General features: G+C 46.6%; 1 pseudogene; it reads right to left on the reverse strand.

The window, feature by feature from the left end:
* Window positions 1–5,226, reverse strand: part of LOC139438266 (lysine-specific demethylase 6A-like) — a 67,481-nt pseudogene extending 62,255 nt beyond the window's left edge.
* Window positions 5,227–6,000: the final 774 nt, after the last annotated feature.

Genomic DNA, 6,000 nt, shown 5'->3' on the forward strand with positions numbered 1-6,000 from the left:
TGTGGTGGAAGATATATTGTGGTTTACCATATAATTATGTGAACTTTCTCACATGAATTGTAACAAATATCCAATACAAATACATGCTGTTAATAATAGGATGCTTTATGAGGAAATCATACCTAAGTTAAGCTAACACCATAGTTAAAAATTGTGCTTTTATCAATTGTAGCAAATGTTCTACAACATTGCAAGGAATTGTTGGTGTGGTAATGTATGGAAATCCTATCTGTTTTTGTATGATTGCTTTCTAAACTCATAATTTCTTTTAAAAATACCAAAGAAGCAAATAAAGTATAAAGAAATGAGTGCACTAAAACCTGAATATCTGATAAATGTTTTTATCTTGAAAAGATGATATTATTAGTTTGTATGGAATGGTATTAGTATGTAGTTGACTTTTTTTTGATTGCTGAATCTGTGTATCCAAATTTCCAACTATAATTTAAATTTGATTAATTCACACCCTTTGCATCTCTTCTATGTTTGTGACAGAAGAAGTATATATTTCAGGTATTTTATTTTGTATTTTAGCATTTTATGCTCTTCCTCTTTTTCTCACTCAATACTTTGGGCTTATGAAATGTGACTTATACATTATTAATACTGTCAGTATATTGTGTTTGACTTTTTTTTTCCAAATTGTGCCTAACCCATTTATCTCTGTTTCTTCTTTTTTCAATGTATGTTTGCTTCAAATAATATAAATGGATTTTTAGGATTCCAAACACCAAAGAGGTTTAGACCATTCACACTCCCAAGAGCGAGCAGGGAAGCCTTAGGCTGGCTCTCTGTACACCTGGGGGATGGCTGAAGGAAACCCACTCCCAGGTGAACTCTGTCAGCGGACGACTGTGGCTTAGAAAACATTGTGGGGGAATTCTTTTGGCAACAGTGGCAGGTGAGAGTCCCTAGCACAGGGTGCCCATCGCGGGGGGATGTGTGGGGATGGGTGCACCTGGGACATGCTGCTAGGGAATAGGAATGTGTTCCTGTGGTCACTGGGTGTTGTCTCAGTGGGCGGAGATGCACGCAATACCAAAGGAAAAAAGGCAAAGAAAAGAGGTCTCGGTGTAAAATATGGGTTTCAAATTTCTGGAGCAAATGTCCATAGCCACTTCTTTGGATATTTGTATAAGTTTCTCAGTTGTGTAGCCCTGGCCTCCTTCTCATTTCAGTAAGTTTGAAAGGTCTCATGTGTATAAACCCCGGCCTACTTCCTTCTTGCACATAGGTATGATCTTCCTAGGTAAACAAATCATGTTTCTTTCTGTGCATTTGGTGTACCTTCCTAGCTGAATATTTCTGGGGTTCCATTATTCTTGAATATAACTGCATTCCAATTCTTTGCCTGTGAATGTGAGCACATAAATTCAGGCTTTTTTCTTAACTGGATATAATGCTAGTTTTCCTGCTATATAAACCTAACTTGAATGAACCTTATACTCAAGTGCGAGCTTCTTAGGCTGATGAGGTCTTGAATATTGATCACTGTTATTTGACATAGACTTCCAGAATATATAAACCCTGAATTACCTTTTTGTATATGGCTGTGAGCTTCCAGCTACTCAAATGCAGGCTTCTGTATTTCCTAAACTAGTATTCTTTTTTTTTTTCCTTTTTCTTTACTTTGAAGAAGCTTTAGATTACATAAATGTTACATCAAAAATCTGGAGGATTCCATATACTCTACTCCTTCCCCTCCCATGCTTTCCCCCATTAACACCAGCTTTCCTTAGTGTGGAACATTTGATAAAATTGATGAACACATATAGAAGCATTGCTACTAACCATGGACTACAGTTTGCATCATAGTTTACACTTTGCCCTGCATAGTTTTATAGATTATGATGAAATATATGAAGGACTCTATCATCATTACAATGTCATGCAGGACAATTTCAATGTTGCCCAAATGCCCAGTGTTACATCTATTCCCCCCTCTCCCTTCCCTCTGAACCTCTGGTGACAACTGTCTTTATGTCACTGTTACAAGTTCTTCCATTTCTGGAATAGTAATGACTAGTCCATAGATGCATTCCCATCTTATGTTCTGTTTGTTCCTCAATCTTCAGGATTTGGGGATGGTGATGCCCACTCTCCTTCCGATTGTGGGGGCTTAGATCCTGTGGGGTAGATGAAGGGGACCATCTTGCTCACAATTGTAGGTGGGCATTGTCCATCATTCACCTTGTGTTAGCTGTCCTTGGTGAGTGCAATGAACTGTAACTCTGCTGAGATTCAGGGCTCAACCTATGAACAGCTAGGAGGTTTAAGTCTCTGGGACATAGATTAAATGGGTATAGCGCTAACTGTGGGTTCAAGTGTAAGGGGTAGAAGAACCATATAGGAAAACTATAAGTGAGTCTAATTCTGAAACCCTGGACAAATGGGCCATCATATATTCCAAGGAAAGGCCCAACAACAGCATGCCAATTCTCTGGGATTGTCTGCCCTGCCTATAGTGTCAAGATGTCTCCAGAACCTTCAGGAGCTCCTGTGCTTTGGGCACAGTTTGCTGTGACATTCAGTGAGAGCCTCCTAAGACATGCATAACCATAAGCTCTGGAATGAACTCTCGATTCCATTTGAAATAATACCTTAGCCATATAAAAAACTCATATGCATTTAATATTTCCCCCTTCCACAGTCTTTTTCCCAAGCATTCCTAGTAGTCACTTGCTTATAATCTCTCAGTGCCAGGGAGACTCACCACCAGGAACCATTCACTGTTGGAGATTTGAACCGGAAGGGTATCGGGAATGAAAGAAAGAGAAAAAAGAGAGTGAAATAAAAAGAAAGAAAGGAAGAAAAAGAACGAACGAGAGAGCTAGGAGCAGGGTGTCTGCTAGTAGAGACTCATCAGACAATTTGTTGTTTACAAGGGGCTGTCTATATACCCCAGTCTATGTGACAAGCAGCAACACTTAGCCTACATGACAATAAGCAGCAACAGGCACTTAACTATCAGCATTACTCATAGTCTAAGGAATTCAAAAAAATCTTATCTCAAGGTACAAAGTCTAAGTGTTCTATTTACTTCAAAAGGTATGTGCTCATCTTTTCTTTCAGCCTTTAACAGCTTCATCCTATTTGCCAGGAACTCTTAATTACTGCATTCCTTAGGTTGCAAGCGTAGCCATGGAAACAGCAGTGTCTCCCTGTGAGACCACTATGCCTCAGTTTGCAACAATGCACCAGCCTGGGGGAAGATACTGAGTTTATATGCTGAGTTTGGCCAAACAGGAGGCCATATTTGAGCAACAAGGAGGCTTTCAGAGGGTAACTCTTAGGCAATATGTATCACTGGCTAAGTTTCCATTTCACAAAAAAAGGTTCATCCCTGCAAGCGTCAATATCAAGAGGTTGGTGTATTGGTCTGTCCTCCTTTGCTAGGCACTGCCCATGTACTCTAGGGACTCTTGCCACACTATCAGAGAGAGAAGCAGAAGTACCCAGAGTGGGCATCCAATATCCCTTCAGTTATTGTAAGGATCTCATCCACCAAGACAACAACCCATGAGCACTTGAACACATTCATGTTCCATAGAGGCATGCCCCCACCACCGCCCCCCACCAGTAATCCTCCCCTGCACATTTGCAACCCATCTGCAGTCCAAAATCTCCCCCAAAACAAGGCCAAATAAGAAATAAAATAAAATAATTTTTAAAAAATTAAAAACAAATATTGCTTCGTTTCTTTCATCATTGTAAGATGTTCCCTTAGAACCTATTCTCCTGCATATGAATGCAATCTTCCTAAACTTTATAATCCCTGGACCTTTATTTCTTGACTCTGAGAGAGTTTTTCTAGGTTGTTATTCTAAGCTATTTCCTCTTTGGGTGGACCTGGGCACTCCCTGTGGTACAGACACTGGCTGCTTTTGCCTTGTATCTAGATGTGAGTTTTAGAGGTTATGCTCTATCCTAGGCTCCTGTATCATGGATGCTCCTAGCATCCTGGCCTGCACACTTATAAAAGGCCAAATCATAGAGGCAAACAAAAGGATACTGACAGCTTATCTGCATGGCTGTTTAGCACAGTGGGCATGCAACTGTGTAGGTACATGCAGAATATTAATGGGTATACCAATAAAATGCATTTGTCTTTCTAGAACACCCATCCCAAAGCATCAGAATTGGAGTACTCCCATCTCCACAGTTCAGATATTACTGAAAAGCTAGAGTAATCTGCAAGAGGCGTCACCCATCAAAAACCTGGCTTGCCTAGGTTTTTGCCAGACTCCACCCTCAGCTCATGGTATTGTGTTCCTCAGGGCACACCCCTGTGTTGTTAGAATTGGCGAGTGTAACCTGGAGGCAGGGACTTCTAGTCCACGGTACACACCCTGATGGAGCTGCTGGTCAGCTATTTGACCGTCAACAAGACTTACTCACCTCTCAGCCTCTCCTCTCTTCTCTGTAACCTGAAGACTGAAACTTATGTCTTCTGCATACCTAGATGTGTCAGCGATGCTCTGAGAGCCCCAGGAAACCACGAGGCCAAGAGGTTCAGCTCCTGCTAGTTTGCACAGAGAACGACACGTTCTATGTAGCTCCTGCCCACACCCCCAGCCCAGCAATCATTCTGGACATCGTATTTAGTGGGTACCCCAGCACTGCTCTGAGCCCCACCTAGTCCTAAGCCTAATGGATATTCAAGCCCATGGAAAAGCAAAGCAGTTTCCATGAAATAGAGACAAAGCCCCAGGGTGCAGCCCCAGAAAGGCGTCCCAAAGCCAGCCACAGTGTTTCAGCAAGAGCTTTTTGTTTTCATTTTTTGCATCCTAAGAGAAAGGCAGTGGGGATCCAGGCAGGTCCCACCCTCTCTCAAGGAAGAGGACGGCAACCGGCAAACAGGATTGGCCAGGCTGCCCACTTGTGAGAACAAGGGGCAAAAGGTCCCCGTCGTGGCAGGGCTGGTAATGGCCACAACATCAGATACTCAGAAAACGTCTGGGGAGGGGAAGGGCAGGCAGCAGGCACGCCCTGTCAACTTCGGGAGGGTACTGGACTAAGTGTGGCTTCCGAGGCTTTGCCTCTGGCCCCGCCCAGGACTTCTCTCTGAAAGCCTGCCGCGTCCTCTCCATGAGGAGGGCGAGGGACGCGGGCGATCACCTGGGGATCCCCCGTGAACTCGGCGGTCGCTGTGAGGACCAGAAGTTGTGGGAACCTGGCCTGCTGGGGTGTGTCTTCCAGCCATGCAGCTGGATTCGCGTGCTTCATCTGTGCGGCGTGATGAGGACCCCAGATGCAGGCCGACCCTGCGGATTAGGTGGGAGGTTAGAGAGGTGCCTTGCCTGGGTGGAGGGTTCCTGGTCTAGCCTGGGGCCTGGGCGGCCCGGGCGCCGCAGGGAGCCCAGAGACCTGGGATTGGACGGCAAGGGAGGTGCAGCTCGTTCACTGCGTCCATGTCGGCTGTCTTGGGGCTCCCTGCCGGCTGCGCCTTCTCGACGGCCCCTCGCCGCGCCGTCCAGGATCCACCTGCCCGCACGCGCGCGGCACGGGAGGTCCACGCCCCAGGCGTCAGCCAGGTGCCCAGCAGCAGCTGAGAGAGATGGCGTGAGCTCGCTGGTCCCAGCGCACGCCGGCTTGCTGCCGGTGCTGCGCGGTCTGCGGGAAGTGGAAGCGGAAGTCAGCACTTCGAATCCTCGTCTGCGGGCCTCAAGGGCGCTGGAGAAGTTGGCCTCCACAACGCCTTCCCACGACGCAGGCGGGCGGCCCCGGGCTAGCGCTCCCGCGGCAGAAAGCCCGCGGACAAGTCTGAGCCAGCGGCTCGGCGGTGTCCACACCAGCAGGCAGGGCGCGGGCAGCACGCGGCGCAGACCACCCAACACCCTCCGCAGGGTCTCCCTGTAGCTCCGCCAGGACCCCCGGCCGTACCTGGACAGGTCCCAGAGGCAGGCGCTCATGACGGCCACGTCGGGGCGTGCTCGCCCCGTCGCAGGTGGTCCAGGACGCTCTCCGCGCACCGGGCGCACACGCGGTGAGGAAGAAGAA

This window comes from Dasypus novemcinctus, chromosome Y (genome assembly GCF_030445035.2).
Source record: "Dasypus novemcinctus isolate mDasNov1 chromosome Y, mDasNov1.1.hap2, whole genome shotgun sequence".
NCBI classification, from domain to species: Eukaryota; Metazoa; Chordata; class Mammalia; order Cingulata; family Dasypodidae; genus Dasypus; species Dasypus novemcinctus.